General features: G+C 44.6%; 1 long non-coding RNA gene across 1 annotated transcript in view; it reads left to right on the forward strand.

Annotated features, from left to right (window-relative positions):
- LOC135056028 (uncharacterized) overlaps positions 1-18,330 on the forward strand; it is a 47,796-nt gene that overhangs the window by 9,445 nt on the left and 20,021 nt on the right. The window contains exon 2 of the long non-coding RNA XR_010243873.1: positions 16,109-16,264. This is a non-coding gene — a long non-coding RNA (uncharacterized LOC135056028). The remainder of the gene's footprint in view (positions 1-16,108; positions 16,265-18,330) is intronic.

Below are 18,330 nucleotides of genomic sequence, written 5' to 3' on the forward strand. Positions count from 1 at the left end.
CTGGACACTGTCAGCACTGCAGACTCCTAAAGTAAGCTACTAGTATCAAGAAGATAGAAAGAAAAAAAAACACCACAGGTAGGTGGTATACAATTATGGATGGACGAGCGACTGCCGACACAGAGGTAGCTACAGCCGTGGACTACCGTACTGCGTCTGCTGCTAATATAGACTGGATGATAATGATATAAAATATATATATATATATCACTACTGCAGCCGGACAGGTATATATTATATAATGACGGACCTGCTGGACACTGTCAGCAGAATGCGTTTATAGAATAAAAACACCACACGACGAGTGTTTAACTTTTTCAGGCAGACAATCACAATATACTGGTGGTCAGTGGTCACTGTTCAGTCACACTGGCAGTGGCACACTGGCAGCAAAAGTGTGCACTGTTAATGTACTCCTGCTATAACTGCTCCCCAGTCTCCCCCACAATTAAGCTGTGTGAGCAGTGAGCACTCAGCACAGTCAGATATACATAGATGATGCAGCACACTGAGGCTGAGCACAGATATGGTATACTGTGTCACTGTGTATCGTTTTTTTTCAGGCAGAGAACGGATTATATTAAATAATAATAAAACTGCACTGGTGGTCACTGGTCAGTCACTAGTAAACTCTGCACTCTCTGAGTACTCCTAAGCTCCAGTAAATCAAGTGTCTCACTCTCACTCTCTATCTATTTCTATTCTAAACGGAGAGGACGCCAGCCACGTCCTCTCCCTATCAATCTCAATGCACGTGTGAAAATGGCGGCGACGCGCGGCTCCTTATATAGAATCCGAGTCTCGCGAGAATCCGACAGCGGGATGATGACGTTCGGGCGCGCTCGGGTTAACCGAGCAAGGCGGGAAGATCCGAGTCTGCCTCGGACCCGTGTAAAAAGGCTGAAGTTCGGGGGGGTTCGGATTCCGAGGAACCGAACCCGCTCATCACTATACAATACGTTCCTTTGAAAGAAGGGTGATCTCGAAGTTGATTCACTCAACAGGGAAGAATTGTGATTTCATCCAGTAACAACATTACGTAGTTATCAGTACATGTAGAAAAAAATAATAATGACATACAATGTGTGATATTGTTTAAAGATTCGATGTTCACAAGAAATATAGACAAATGGTATATTTGGTATGTTTTATGGATAATAGGGATCTTGTGATGTCTTGCGTACCCCACTCACACTGGAATAAGTGTCGATGTTCTTTACATTACAGTGTATCCAAATTATAATAATCCACTGACCGAAACGCGTCGACATTATCTGGACTGTGAGTAGCCTTATTCCATATTCTTTCTTGGAAGGATTCTTCTCGATAGAGAGAGAATTTTTTTGATTTTTTAAGATTTATTTATGTATTTTTCATGTATTTTATGCATTTTTTAAACTTTCTTTCTGGAATGGATTAAAAACTTTTTTTATACTACCGTACATTTTTGAATTTCTTGGATATAATCACGCATTGGCATCAGTGAATATTACCAGATTCCCCTCATTGCCATGCACTGATTGATGAAATCTTTAAAAGACCGGGTAACCACACCAGTGCTAAAGATACCTTGATAGGATTCATCCGTACCCTTCCAACGTGAGTTTGGGTACGCCTACTGCTAAGAAATTTGGTGTAAAGATACCTTGATAGGAGTGCCTGACATGTATTTCTTGTGAGTTTGGTACGCCTGGGTGAATTATTATATTTTGGATACACTGTAATGTAAAGAATATCTTCACGGGCACATCACCATCTAAATCCTGTGGTGTTAGTGAGGTATGCGAGATATTGGCTATCCACTATTATTCACCAAGATAACAGTGCCTCTCAATTGGTGCACTCGGAATTGCAACAATAATACTACACATTGTCCGCCATTGTGTTCTTTTTTCTGCATATTTGTGAGCTATCGAGTCAAACCATCAAAGTTTGGATAGGAGCTCCACGATTGAATAAAGATACCTTGATAGGAGCAGATCATCCAGTTCCAGTGTGAGTTGGGGTACGCTTCATCTATATCTAACACAAAGATACCTTTCAAGGAGTGTCCACCATACCTTCTGTGTGAGTTTGGGGTACGCCTGTGCTTGATTAGTTCACTTCAAATTGATGTCTGATAACCTGAAAGTTGTGCCTACCACTATTTAAAAGATACCTTTATGGACACATCGACACTTATTCCAGTGTGAGTGGGGTACGCAAGACATCACAAGATCCCTATTATCCATAAAACATACCAAATATACCATTTGTCTATATTTCTTGTGAACATCGAATCTTTAAACAATATCACACATTGTATGTCATTACAGGTTGAGTATCCCTTATCCAAAATGCTTGGGACCGGAGGTATTTTGGATATGGGATTTTTCCGTATTTTGGAATAATTGCATACCATAATGAGATATCATGGTGATGGGACCTAAATCTAAGCACAGAATGCATTTATGTTACATATACACCTTATACACACAGCCTGAAGGTCATTTTAGCCAATATTTTTTGTAACTTTGTGTATTAAACAAAGTGTGTCTACATTCACACAATTCATTTAGGTTTCATATACACCTTATACACACAGTCTGCAGGTCATTTAATACAATATTTTTAATAACTTTGTGTATTAAACAAAGTTTGTGTACACTGAGCCATCAAAAAACAAAGTTTTCACTATCTCAATCTCAGTCAAAAAAGTCCGTATTTCGGAATATTCCGTATTTCGGAATATTTGGATAAGGGATACTCAACCTGTATTATTTTTTTTCTACATGTACCGATAACTACGTAATGTTGTTGGACTTCCGGTTCCAGCATGGGAGAGTGAACAGCTGCTCCCTGCAGCTCCGCTCTCCACGCTGCTTCACCCAGCTCTAACCCTGTCAGCCTCCGCGAGACACCGCTCCCGGTCTCCCTACAGATCGGGCATTGATATGGACAAGTTTTTGGGCCCCCCACCACCCGCAAAAAAGCCTCCGGCACCGCAGCAGCAGCGCCAGGAGAAACGGCGCGGCGACCACAATATGGCGCCCGACACAGACACGGGTCCGGGGACGCCAGCGGCGAAGAAATCTATCTCAGCCACGGAAGGGATCGGAGGTATGCCAGACGGTAAACTAACAGCTTCCCTCACATATGAAGAACTCACTAAAGCTATGCAAGCCACTATGGCGCCGTTATTACAGAAAGCGGTTGTAGACATTACCACACAGATCTCCCGCTTGCCAGAACATGGATGATATCCATACACTAGAAAAGTCAGTCAAAGACTTGTTATTAGAGAATAAACGCATGTCTGATAAGCTGGACAATATTGAAAACAGGACACGACGTAATAACCTACGTATCACCGGACTCCCTGAATCCATCAAAGGGACGCAGTTGGAATTTTTTGTCCGTCACACACTACCTAAATTACTACATGTTGAATCTGAATGCTCGGATATAGTGATTGAAAGAGTGCACAGGATGGGAGAAGTGAAAACTGCCTCAGCACATAAACCGAGGGTTGTCATTTTTAAAACACTGAACTTCCTGCATAAACAGGTGCTTTGGTCTGCTTCTAGAAAACACAACCCTCTCACTTGGGAATCCCACACCCTGCGACTGTTCCAAGACTTTTCTGTAGAACTTTCCAGAGCGCGACGTTCCTTCTCAACGGTGTGCACCACGCTGATACAAACAAACCGCAAGTTTCATATGTTATTCCCGGCCAAACTCAGAATATTCACGGCGTCAGGCTTTGCTGATTTTTCTAACGCAGCGGATGCTGCAGCTTATCTCAAAGAAGAGTCTGAAGAGATAGGGACTGATCCCACTGCAGAACCCGATGATATGGCTGTGTGAGACTCCCGTAAACCTATTACCTGGAATTTGACTTTAGCATTTATTGGTATCCCTGAAATGAGGCATATGCCATGCGTTTAATCTTAGACCTGATGAGTGTATACCCCTGACTAACACCGCGAAGTTGTTCACCCCTCTATACACTTATATAATATAATAATGTTATAATGGGAAGGCAGTCCATGTTGTCTGGATGTCCTTACCTGGGTTTGAATACTATATGTTTAAAGAAGTAGCTCGGAGAGCGGAGCTCTGCCGTTCATAGTTTGTTTTGAAATTCTGTTATTAAGAGACCCCCCTGATATCTAGAATCACACCGATTCAGGTACCAGGGATTTTTCTGGAGGTCCGTTAGTCTATTTGTAGGAATGGCTTGGTTCCCCGTGTCCTTTGTCTCCCCCTCCCCCTGTGTTTTTTCCTTCTTTTTTCTTCACTTTTCTCTCTCTGACTTTCGCTTGCAGCTACCACTTAAAGACCACTTTAATGTCTCTTAATATAGGCTCTCTTAATATTAGAGGTATCCATACACCGGCTAAGCGCCGTAAACTCTTTACTTACCTTAACAAACACAATGTTGATCTTATATGTTTACAGGAAACCCATTTGATGCCAGACGAAGTGAAAAAGCTACAAATTATGAATTGGTCAGTGTTAGGTTCAGCGTCCTTCAATACTAAGTCATGTGGTGTGGCAGTACTAGCAAAAAAAGCTTTGAATTTGCAGGTGACCTCAGCCTTTGCTGACCCGCTTGGTAGATACCTTACTCTATCCCTTTCCCATGCAGGCACCTCCTTCACTATTTGTAATGTTTATGCCCCTACTCAATACAAAAAATCCTTTTTTGTGGAACTCCTCACACATCTACATAAATACGACATGTCCTCCTTGATTGTATGTGGAGATCTAAATTTAATACCTTCTCAATATCTGGACAGATCCCCTCCCTCTAAGCGGCAGACTCCTCTCCCTAGATTGGGAGTTCCCTATCTCAGCAAAGATCTTAACTTAATAGATTCTTGGAGGGCACTCAATCCCACGGAGAGGGATTTTACTTGCTTATCACTAACCCACAATACTTGGTCCAGGATAGACTATATACTACTTGCTGAATCCTTGTTCCCTTCCCTTACCTCGGTAGAGATAGAACCCTCCCTTTTATCAGATCACTCGCTGATCACAGCAAAATTAGTTCTTGCAAAAATTAAAACTGCCCCTCCGATATGGAGATTCCCCTCCCACATGTTTCAATCCCAGGGTCTAAAACAAAAACTCCTGACTGCATGGAACAATTACGCAGAAATAAATACATCCCATTCCTCTACTAACCCCCCTCTTTTTTGGCAAACGGCCAAGACGGTCCTTCGAGGCGAACTGATAGCCTTTGTCGCAAATACCAAAAGGCGCCATAAACAAGAATATTTGCAGTTGCAAGAGAAACTCTCTACTGCGTTCCAAATGTTCAAGTCGCACCCTTCACCAGCTCACAAAGCTGCTTACCTTGAAACTAAACTAACCTATAATGAATTTCTCCAAGCTTCAGGAGACAAATACCTTTTCAATGTGTATTCCAAATTTTATAAGTTTGGGAATAAAGTTGGAAAACTCTTAACAAATCTGTTACAAGGGTCTAGACCGCATACGGTTGTTCACCCTTTGTTACGTCCAGACGGCTCCAAGACTGACTCTGACTCACAGATAGTCGAAACTATGAAATGTTTCTACCAGTCTCTGTACTCAGCCCCGGAAGCGGTTCCAGAGGAGTCATTAGGGGACTCTACCCCAACCCCCCCTTTGCCTCCCCCCTCCTCTTCAACCCCTACCTCTTCTCTTTCTTCTTATTGGAATTCCCTTACCTTACCGCAAGTGCCAGAAAAGTTAATGACGACCCTGACGAATCCCATCTCCCCTGAAGAGATCTCTTGGGCTATTGGAAAGTTGAAACTAGCCTCGGCGCCGGGCCCTGATGGATTTTCAAATGAATTTTACAATATATTGTCCCCGCAGATAGCCCAGCCGCTGGCGGACACTTTCAACTTTGTAATAGACCAACAATCTCTCCCTATATACTTGTCACAACTGAGGGCCTGAGCTGACGGGAGGCAGCCTCAGTTGTAGGGGCTGAGATGTACCGGAACCTGGGAGGTTGTATCAGACCCCTGGACATGTAAGTAACATGAATAATAACTGCCCGAAGGCGTGACCACGACAACTTGGATAAAAGTCAATGATGTTTATTATGACAACTCCGCAACACAGCAGCAGTAAAAGAAAACGTAAAAGTCAGCAAAGAATAAATACAGTTCCTGGGTACTACAGGATGGCAGGAGCCACAGGGCACTGGTAGTGTGAGATAGTTCTTATGATCTTCTAGATGGAAAGTCCTTACCAGGCCCGACTGTAGCAATGGAGATAACCCAGGATTGTGCCAGCTGGTGTTCCAGGAAAAGCTGGGTTGCTGAAGATAAAACAGCTGCTGTGGATACTGGCTGGAACCAGACTGTTGTTAGCACGGAGTGGATACTGGCTGGAACCAGTTAAATAATAAATGAACTTGGGAGCGATGAAATATGAACTGAAATGTAGAACTTGAGAGCGGAGAAATAATAATACCGGTGGAGAGTGGTAAAGTGTAGAAAGGACACCGGCCCTTTAAGGGAAGCTGTACTCTGCTGGAAGCTGAGCTGGAAGCAGGTAATGTTGTAGCTGGAAACAGATGAATCCACAATGGATTGGAGAGTCAGGCTACACCGCAGGTGGAATGCTGGTGCGGGTCTCTATGGTGGAAGTCTTGAGACAGGAGCTGGAACCTGGAAGACAATCACAGGAGAGAGACAAACAGGAACTAGGTTTGACAACCAAAGCACTGACGCCTTCCTTGCTCAGGCACAGTGTATTTATACCTGCAGCAAGGAAGGGATTGGCTAGGCAATTATGCAGATTATCAATACTGAGAACAGATTGGTGGAAATGATCAGCTGACAGAATCCAAGATGGCTGCGCCCATGCAGACACTTGGAGGGAAGTTTGGTTTGTAATCCATGTGGTAATGAAAACAGTAATGGCGGCGCCGGCCACCGGAGACAGGAGGCGCCAGGCTGACGTAATCGCCACTCCGACACTCTGCATGCAGAAGTTCAGGGACGGCGGCGGAGGCCGCGGGAGACGCCATGCCAGGTGTAATATGGCGTTTACTGTGACAGCGTCCCAGAGTGACAGGAGAGGATACAGGAATGTACACATCAGGATAACAGATGGGATCCGGTCCTGGAGCGCTGAGCCAGCCTTAGGAGGCATCTGATGGGTAAGAAATGGCGTCCAGATACCCGGATCGTGACAGCACCCCCCCCTTTAGGAGTGGCCCCAGGACACTTCTTTGGCTTTTGAGGAAACTTGGAATGGAATCTCCGGACCAAGGCAGGAGCATGGACATCAGAGGCATTGGTCCATGAACGTTCCTCAGGACCATAACCCTTCCAGTCAATAAGATATTGTAGTTGACCGTAACGGTGACGTGAGTCCAGGATCTTGGCCACTTCATACTCAACGCCTCGTTGAGTTTGGACTTTCGGAGTTGGAGGAAGTGAGGAATGAAACCGATTCAAGATCAGCGGTTTCAACAGGGAAACATGGAATGTCCTGGGTATTTTTAAGAAGGGAGGCAACTGGAGTCTGTAAGCAACAGGATTGATGACTTGTTCAATCTTGAAAGGACCGATATAGCGAGGTGCAAACTTCATACTGGGAACTCTTAACCTCAAATTCTTCGTGGATAACCATACCCGATCACCCACCTTGAGAGCAGGAACTGCTCGACGCTTCTTATCCGCAAACTTCTTGTACCTGAACGATGCCTTGAGCAGAGCTGATCGTACGCTCTTCCAGATATTGGCAAACTGATGCAAGGTGATATCCACTGCGGGAACAGAAGTTGCTGGAAGCGGTTGGAACTCAGGGACTTTAGGGTGGAATCCAAAGTTAGTGAAGAATGGTGTTGAAGCAGATGAAGAATGATACTGGTTGTTATGACAGAACTCGGCCCAGGGAAGTAATTGAACCCAGTCATCTTGAGAGGAGGACACATAGATGCGGAGGAAGGTCTCCAAGTCCTGATTCACCCTCTCGGTTTGACCATTGGTCTGAGGATGGTAAGCCGTGGAAAACGTTAGCTTGACTTGGAGGACTTGACATAAACTTCGCCAGAATTTGGCTGTGAATTGAACTCCTCGATCTGAGATAATTTCTTCAGGAAGACCGTGGAGTCGGAAGATCTCTTGTATGAATACTTGAGCCAACTTGGAAGCTGACGGAAGACCGGTGAGAGGAATGAAGTGTGCCATCTTGGTGAACCGGTCAACTACCACCCAGATGGTATTGAACTTGTTGCACATGGGTAAGTCTGTAATGAAATCCATCGACAAGTGGGTCCATGGTCGACGGGGAACGGATAGTGGAACCAGTTGCCCCGCAGGCGACTGGCGGGATACTTTATGTTGGGCACACTTTGGGCAAGATGCAATAAACTCCAAGACGTCCTTTTTCAGAGTTGGCCACCAATAGGACCTAGAGATAAACTCCAGGGTTTTTTGGATACCTGTATGTCCGGCAAAACGGGAAGCATGGGCCCAATGCATGAGCTTCTTCCTTAGCATCGGCTTCACAAAACTTTTCCCTGATGGGGGCGTAGAGTCCATCCCTACCGTGGAGAATGCCAACGGATTTATAATAGGATGCTTGTCTGAAGACTCTGACTCATTTTCTTGCTCCCATGAGCGGGAAAGGGCATCGGCCTTGCGATTCTGAGAGCCCGGACAGAACTGGAGTTTAAAGTCGAACCTGGAAAAGAAAAGTGCCCATCTGGCCTGACGAGGGTTGAGACATTGTGCGCCCTTCAGGTATAAAAGGTTCTTGTGGTCCGTAAGTATGGTGATTGAATGAGAAGCTCCCTCCAACAGATACCTCCACTCTTCTAGAGCGAGCTTGATGGCTAGCAACTCCTGGTCGCCAATGGCATAGTTGCGCTCAGCTGGGGAGAACTTCTGGGAGAAGAAACTGCAAGGGTGTAAATGGCCATCTTTAGCCCTCTGAGATAACACCGCTCCTACTCCAACGGAGGAGGCATCCACCTCTAAGATGAAAGGAGAGTCGATGTCAGGCTGTTTCAGAACAGGCGCAGAGATGAACCTTTGTTTTAAAAGATGAAATGCTTGCATGGCTTCTTCAGACCACTTGGACGGGTTAGCACCCTTCTTAGTGAAAGCAGTAATAGGCGCCACAATGGTGGAAAAGTCTCGTATAAACTTTCGGTAATAGTTGGCGAACCCTAAGAACCTTTGGACCCCTTTGAGGGTTAAGGGTACCGGCCAATTTTGGATTGCTTGTAGTTTCTCAGGATCCATCTCTAGTCCGGAACCGGACACAATGTACCCTAGAAACGGAATGGACTTGACTTCAAAGACGCATTTTTCTAATTTGCAATAGAGATGATTGACACGGAGACGGGACAGAACCTCTTTAACCCAAAAACGATGTTCCTCTAAATCGTTGGCAAAAATGAGGATATCGTCTAGATAGACCACGACATGACGGTATAGAATGTCTCTGAAGATCTCATTGACAAAATGCTGGAAGACAGCTGGAGCATTGCTCAATCCGAAGGGCATGACGAGGTACTCATAATGTCCGTCACGGGTGTTAAAGGCGGTCTTCCACTCGTCACCCTCACGGATCCGGATGAGATTGTATGCACCTCGCAAGTCCAGCTTTGTAAAGATGGTAGCTCCGCTAACTCTGTCAAAGAGCTCAGTAATCAGGGGTAAAGGATAACGGTTCTTGATGGTAATGTCGTTCAAACCTCTGTAGTCGATGCACGGCCGCAGACCACCATCTTTCTTTTTTACAAAAAAGAAGCCTGCGCCGGCTGGAGAAGAAGAAGGTCGAATGAACCCCTTTGCTAGGTTCTCTTTAATATATTCCTCCATAGAATGCGTCTCAGGCAGAGACAACGGATAAGTTCGGCCTCGAGGTGGAACCTTCCCTGGAACGAGATCAATCGGACAGTCCCATTCTCTATGAGGAGGAAGGATATCAGCAGAAGCTTTACTGAACACATCCGTGAAATCTTGATATGGAGGAGGTGGAACATCAGACGACCTGGGGGAGGAAGAACAGACAGGCAATACTTTAAACAAACATGTCTCAGCACAGGAGGAACCCCATGCCAGGATTTGCGTAGTCGTCCAATCAATTGTAGGATTGTGAAGACGGAGCCATGGAAGGCCCAGGACCACAGGATGTGTGGCTCTTGGAATCACTAAAAAAGAAATAAGTTCGGAATGAAGAACTCCCACTCTCAGACGAACTGGTAGAGTCCTTAAAGAAATAACTGCATCAAAAATTTTGCTGCCATCCACGGCAGTTAAAGAAATGGACGAAGGAAGTCTCTCGGTGGGTAGGGACCACCGTTTAACATAGGCTTCGGTAATAAAGTTCCCAGCTGCTCCGGAATCAAGGAGGGCAATGACGTTCCGATAACGTTGAGCAACTTGAAGCGAGACTGGGAGATTACAATCTTTAGGAGATGGAGAGGAGATCATTACTCCTAGCCGGCCCTCTCCTTGGCGAGCTAGGATTTGGAGTTTCCCGGACGTTTGGGACAGGCATTAATGGTGTGAGACGGAGCTGCACAATAGAGACAGAGAAACTCGGAGAGACGTCTTCGGCGCTCAGCAGGAGTTAAACGGGAACGGCCAAGTTGCATGGGCTCATCTTTAGATGGTGACAGTTGACGAGGAGGAGGAGCAGAAGATTTTGGAGCAGATGATCTTCCACGCTCAGTTGCTCTCTCTCTGAAACGTAAATCAACTTTCGTGCAGAGTGAGATTAGCTCATCTAACTTAGAAGGTAAGTCTCTGGTAGCTAACTCATCTTTAATACGCTCAGATAAGCCATGCCAGAATGCAGCATACAGGGCCTCCTCGTTCCATGCCAGTTCGGATGCCAGGATCTGGAACTGTATCAGATATTGTCCTACAGTACGTCACGTACTGGCGTAAACGGAGAATCTCGGATGAAGCTGAGGTTACCCGGCCTGGCTCGTCGAAGATGCGCCTGAATGTTGACACGAAGGCAGTGTAGGAAGATAGCAGGGTGTCGGACCTCTCCCATAACGGTGATGCCCAATCAAGGGCTGAGCCACTGAGAAGAGAAATAATGTAGGCAATTTTTGTACGGTCACTGGGAAAATTGCCAGGTTGTAGCTCAAACTGAATCTCACACTGGTTGAGAAATCCCCTGCAGAATCTTGGAGATCCGTCAAATTTTGCTGGCGTTGGAAGATGAAGACGTGGAGCAGAAATGGGTAAGGTGGGTGGGGTTATAGCTGGAGTCACTGTGGTTGATGCACCAGACGCACCTGATCCACGGAGAGTTGTCTGAATCCCATCCAGCCGAGTAGAGAGATCCTGGAGACAGCGGATGATGTGGCCCTGTGCAGCCTCCTGATGTTCTAGTCGGGCTGCCAGTTCTTGCATCGGCCTGGCCGCTTGATCCTGGTCTCCGGCTGGATTCATTAGGTCAGTGCTTACTGTCACAACTGAGGGCCTGAGCTGACGGGAGGCAGCCTCAGTTGTAGGGGCTGAGATGTACCGGAACCTGGGAGGTTGTATCAGACCCCTGGACATGTAAGTAACATGAATAATAACTGCCCGAAGGCGTGACCACGACAACTTGGATAAAAGTCAATGATGTTTATTATGACAACTCCGCAACACAGGAGCAGTAAAAGAAAACGTAAAAGTCAGCAAAGAATAAATACAGTTCCTGGGTACTACAGGATGGCAGGAGCCACAGGGCACTGGTAGTGTGAGATAGTTCTTATGATCTTCTAGATGGAAAGTCCTTACCAGGCCCGACTGTAGCAATGGAGATAACCCAGGATTGTGCCAGCTGGTGTTCCAGGAAAAGCTGGGTTGCTGAAGATAAAACAGCTGCTGTGGATACTGGCTGGAACCAGACTGTTGTTAGCACGGAGTGGATACTGGCTGGAACCAGTTAAATAATAAATGAACTTGGGAGCGATGAAATATGAACTGAAATGTAGAACTTGAGAGCGGAGAAATAATAATACCGGTGGAGAGTGGTAAAGTGTAGAAAGGACACCGGCCCTTTAAGGGAAGCTGTACTCTGCTGGAAGCTGAGCTGGAAGCAGGTAATGTTGTAGCTGGAAACAGATAAATCCACAATGGATTGGAGAGTCAGGCTACACCGCAGGTGGAATGCTGGTGTGGGTCTCTATGGTGGAAGTCTTGAGACAGGAGCTGGAACCTGGAAGACAATCACAGGAGAGAGACAAACAGGAACTAGGTTTGACAACCAAAGCACTGACGCCTTCCTTGCTCAGGCACAGTGTATTTATACCTGCAGCAAGGAAGGGATTGGCTAGGCAATTATGCAGATTATCAATACTGAGAACAGATTGGTGGAAATGATCAGCTGACAGAATCCAAGATGGCTGCGCCCATGCAGACACTTGGAGGGAAGTTTGGTTTGTAATCCATGTGGTAATGAAAACTGTAATGGCAGCGCCGGCCACCGGAGACAGGAGGCGCCAGGCTGACGTAATCGCCACTCCGACACTCTGCATGCAGAAGTTCAGGGACGGCGGCGGAGGCCGCGGGAGACGCCATGCCAGGTGTAATATGGCGTTTACTGTGACAGCGTCCCAGAGTGACAGGAGAGGATACAGGAATGTACACATCAGGATAACAGATGGGATCCGGTCCTGGAGCGCTGAGCCAGCCTTAGGAGGCATCTGATGGGTAAGAAATGGCGTCCAGATACCCGGATCGTGACAATACTTTTCTGATGCTATTATAAAGGTCATCCCCAAGCCTGGGCGAGACCTCAGCCTCCCTGGTTCATATAGGCCGATCTCTCTGCTAAACGTAGATTACAAAATATTGACAAAAATTTTGGCAGAGAGATTGAAGCCTTTATTGCCCCTCTTGATCAACTCAGACCAGACAGGATTTATCACCGGCAGACATTCTGTAGTGAACGTCCGAAGACTGTTAGCGGCCATCCAACAAACTTCCTCGATGTCTGGCACTTCCTCTCCCAACATGGTGATTACGTTAGACGCAGAAAAAGCTTTCGATTTGGTACTGTGGCCCCATCTTTTGCAAACTTTACACAATTTTGGTTTCCCCCCTCAGTTTATACAGATAATTCAGACGTTATACACTTCTCCTAAATCACTGGTATCTTGCAATGGTCTTCTATCTTCCCCCTTCCTACTTCAAAGAGGTACACGCCAAGGATGTCCTTTATCCCCTCTCCTCTTTGCTCTAGCTGTGGAACCCCTTGCTGTCGCTGTACGTAGCTCCCCCCTTATACATGGAATTTGCATACACTCTCTCGAACTGAAGATAGCTCTATTTGCTGATGACACACTTATTTTCCGCTCTAAACCTTCACACTCTCTACCTGCCCTGCTACACCTTCTTGACTCCTTTGGAACTCTGTCGGGGTTCAAAGTCAACCTGACAAAATCCGAAATAATGCTGCTCGGAGGAGCCGCTCCAGACTTTATTGGCAAAGCTGATATCCCTTTTAGAATAGCTTCCTCCCACTTTCCCAATCTAGGTGTACAAATTCCTTCGGATCTAACTAAATTATACTCCTTAAATTTTTCCCCCATAATATCCAAAATAACAACTAAACTGGAATCATGGAAGGAGTTGCCGGTCTCTTTACTAGGCAGACTTGCCATAATCCAGTCGATCATCTTCCCGAAGCTTTACTACTGCAAGCAAATGATCCCATTGGCATTGCACAAAGCGGATATTGCTAAGGTGGAAAATTTGTTTTCGAAATTTATATGGCAAGGCAAAAGGCCCAGAATTGCTAAAATTAAACTTATTACTCCACGGGCAAATGGAGGAATGGGATGCCCAGATCTAAATAATTACTTCTTAGCTACTTTTTTTAGATATATTAATGATTGGATTCTAAACAATTCTACCTATACAGATTCTACCCTGGACCAAGCTATATTTCACCCATATTCCCCTGGAGCCCTGATTCAGACCGAATTGTCAAAGATTCCTACCCAGATAAAATCGCACATTTTGTTTAGAGATACATATGCTGCTTGGGTTTCTTTAAACAAAATTTGTCATAGGAATCCCTACATCTCTCGTTTCCTCCCCTTATGGGGTAACCCTTCCTTTTCCCCGTCCTTGACTAACTCGCTATTCTATTACTGGAAATCTAGAGGACTAGACACCTCACATAAGGTTTTTGATCCTGGAGGAACTATATATCCATTTTCAGACCTTTCCAACCGCTTTGAACTGCCCCACACTCATAGATTTATGTATTTTCAAGTCAGACACTACCTAAACAGTGTCAAAATAGCCTGGACTTCTAGACATCCCACCCCAATTTTCCCCTCACAACTTATGAATATTGATGTCCTACTAGAATTTCTGCTAAATAAACCCTACAAGGTTAAGTACATGTATACAATCCTTTTGAAGGCCTGTTGCAGTACTCACCCTCAATGGGCGGCTTTGGTACAAAAGTGGACATCAGATATCTCATCTGTTACTCAAATTGGTGATGTATTTTCTCTACACACTCTTTCCCTGAAAACTCTACAGTCCAGTTATCTCCAAGAGGTGTATATTCGAACTCTCCATAGGGCTTATATAACACCAAGTCAAAGGCGCCATATGGTCCTCGAGGAACAAGGATATTGTTTGAAATGTAGGACCATGATAGCGGATTATTCCCACTGCATGTGGAATTGCTATAAGCTGAAGCGCTTTTGGTCCAAGTTAATTGTTTACGTCAACTCACTTTTTCACACCAAACTAACCTTTGACCCGCTTGCATGCATGGGGCTTAACTTTTCTGTTTGGATTGCACAAAAACTGGAGAGACCTGTCTTTCCTTTACTTATTACAATTATAACAGTGGCCAGAAAGTGTATTTTGGCCCACTGGACTAAAAAAACAGCTCCCCAGTTGGGTGCGGTGAAACAGAAACTTCTCCAAATATTGTATTTTGAACGTAAATATGCTAGATTGGAAGCACAATCCGGTGTTCATAAATTTTATCAGAAATGGATGCCTTTTATTACTACTCTAGACGCTCACATACAAAATCATATTATGTTGGTTTTTGAACAAGCGAACCCTTCTCCTAAAATTACTTGATGTACTGTTGTAGTCTCAATACTGCTTGATCCTTACTGATACTCAGTTTGGACAGAATGCCAGATTGGTTTCTCTCCTTTCTTTCTTCTCCTCTCTTTCTATTCTTTCTACCTTTATCCAACATTCCCTTAATGTCTGTTTTGTAACTAGAATAGCCCCTTTTTGAAGATTTTTTTTTTTTTGCATTTTGTAGGTGGTTTCATTGATACATGTATAACCATGATACTCTTTAAGCTTAATTCTGATTCAATACAATCTTGCTGAGTTGCACTCAGTCTGACCTAGTCCAACCTCCCCTATCGGATTGTATTGAATATAAGACTACTACTGCTTGACTAATATGTTTCCTATCTTAGAATGTGCATTGCTTAGACTGATTTGTCAATGTCAACTATATTTTGTTATGTCACCTACAATTTGAATCTTTACCTGCTGTCTTTGTCTTGATATTTCTTGAAAATCTTTAATAAAAAATTATATTATAAAAAAAAACTACGTAATGTTGTTACTGGATGAAATCACAATTCTTCCCTGTTGAGTGAATCAACTTCGAGATCACCCTTCTTTCAAAGGAACGTATTGTATACATTATTTTTTGTTTAGTCACCTTGTAAGCGCCTAGGACGCATTCTATTGTCTACTTTTTGTGTGTATATATGCATTGGGACTGCCTGAAGCAGGGTGATCTGATGGATTGCAAGGCAGGGAAAACAACTCAACCTGTGGTCAGCATGGCTGCTGAAATAATTTTCCCGGCAGAAGCCAACTTTTTCCATATGATGGTACAGCTGGATGGCCGGGAGATCTGGGTGTTAGTTGACACTGGCAGTGCAGTTAACATTGTCTCTGCTAATCTGGTTCCTCTGAGGTCTGACCAGGTTTTATTCCCTGTCAAAGTATTGTGTATACATGGGGATGTTGAGGAGTGCCCACATGTGCATCTACCACTAAAAATAAAAGGCCACCCCTTGAAAGTGGTACCCACAGTGACATCAAGACCACCTTATTTGCTGATCCTGAGCTGTGATTTCCCATTGCTGCAGGAGGTGGTTTCGTGGCACGACTACAGCAAATGGACAACAGCTGAGGTGTTCCTGGAGCCAAGGATCACTGGTTCCCAGAATATGATGACAGTGAAATCTTCCTTGGCCACTGAACTGCAGGAGGAAACAGAGACTGAGGCCCACTGGTCCCTATTGGTGAGCAAATATCTTTAAAGGACTTTGGCCAAGAACAACAGTTTGATATAAATCTAGTTAATGCCATTGAAAATGTGGTAGTAGTTAATGGTAAAGTGGTTGCTGCTTTGCCGCCAGAAGGTATACCATACTTTATTTTTAAAAATTATTTGTTATACTGTGTAACCTCTCTACAGGGTAAAAGGGTAGACCAGTTATTAGTTCCCTGGAAATACAAGCAGTTGGTATTGGAGGTGGCACACATGCATCTGTGGGGTGGCCATTTAGGGAAGGAGAAAACTCTCCAGTGCATACGGGTAAGATTCTTTTAGCCTGGCATTCATGTAGCAGTAAAAAGATATTGTTAGGAATGCCCAGAAGAAAACGCCCCGGTTACGGTTTAGGGCCCCCCTGTCATTTCTGTGCCTTTTGAGAGAATTGGTATGGATTTGATAGGGCCTGTGGAGAAATTTGCTCGAGGACAGCAATACATACTAGTGGCAGTGGATTATGCCACCAGATACCCGGAGGCCATACCACTATGGAATATGAAATCTAGCACCATTGCCTGGGAATTATTGACATTGTACAACCCAACTGGGAATACTAAACCAATGTACCCTTTTTGTCTCTAAATTATTAAAGGATTTGTACTGGCTGTTAAAGGTGGATAAGATTACTAACTCAGTTTACCACATGCAAACAGATGGCCTGGTAGAATGCTTTAATCATACCCTTAAACAGATGATAAAAAGGAAGGTGTCTGATGAAAAGCAAGATTGGGACTTACTCTTACCCTATTTAATGTTTGCAGTATGAGTGGTGCCCCAATCCTCTAGGGTTTAGTCTTTTCAAACTCCTCTATGGGAGGCAACCTAGAGGGATTTTAGATCTCTTAAAATAAGGGTGGGAACAACAGTCATGCCAAGAACCTCACGTTGTTCAATTTGTGTCCCAATTGTATGCCTGTTTAAGGCAAATTGTGCCACTCCTGAATGAGCAAAAGGATAGGGCCCAACAGTGTCAAAGACTTAATTGTGATGTGACTGCGGCCAACCGGTCTTTTAAACCAGGATACTAGGTACTGTTTTGCGCCCACTTGTGAAAGTAAATTGCATGCTTAATGGTGAGGCCCTTATGAGGTCATGGAGGCAGTGGGACATGTTAATTATAGGGTTCAACAGGAGGGTTCAAGGAAGGAGGTATAAATCTACTACACTGTATATAAACCTGTTAAAACCTTGGAAAGAAAGTGCAGGTCAGCACTCTTGATGGCCAAGAAAACCCCAGAATGTTGTGTACCCATTGAAGATAACCTTAGTCCTACCCAGAAACAGGAAGAGTTGAACTTTGTGGCATGGTACAGTACTACAAAGTATTCTCTGACATTCCACGGAAAACTCTATTCATCCATCATGATATTGTTACTCCTGTCCCTAGGGATCATTGAGGAATCAAATAGCGAATGGAATAATCCCGTTGTTTTTGTGCCTAAGCCTTAGGGTGCTTTGATATTCTATAATTATTTTCACAAGTTAAACAAAGTTCTCAGTTTGATTCCTACTCTATGCACTGTGTGAACGATCTGGTGAAGAACCTAGCAAACAGCCAGCATCTTACCACTCTGGATTTGACAAAAGGATATTGAGATTCATTTGACTGAGGCATCTAAGGCTAAAACAGCCTTCTCTACCCCAGATAGTTTATTTCAGTACAAAGTGCTGCCGTTTGTTTTGCATGGAGCTCCAGCAACTTTCCAGAGAGCTATGAACAATATGGTGCGGCCTCACAGAGAATATGCAGATGCATACCTAGATGACATAGCCATCTTTAGTTCTGACTAGGAGTCACACCTTCCAAGGGTATAGGCAGAGTTTTTACAGACACATGGGTTTACTGCTAATTCTGAGAAGGATGGATGGCACAAATAGATGTGGGCGAGGCAGGGAGCTCGCACAGAAAGTTCTTAGCTTCACCAGTGTGGTTGAAGCTAAGGCGGGAGGAGTGTGGAAGGGACAGCATAGTTCCACATGGATCTAATGTGAAACATCAAGATTTCCCAGGTTTAGCAGAGCAGCAGCAGAAGG

This window comes from Pseudophryne corroboree, chromosome 1, assembly GCF_028390025.1.
Source record: "Pseudophryne corroboree isolate aPseCor3 chromosome 1, aPseCor3.hap2, whole genome shotgun sequence".
In the NCBI taxonomy this organism is placed as follows: domain Eukaryota; kingdom Metazoa; phylum Chordata; class Amphibia; order Anura; family Myobatrachidae; genus Pseudophryne; species Pseudophryne corroboree.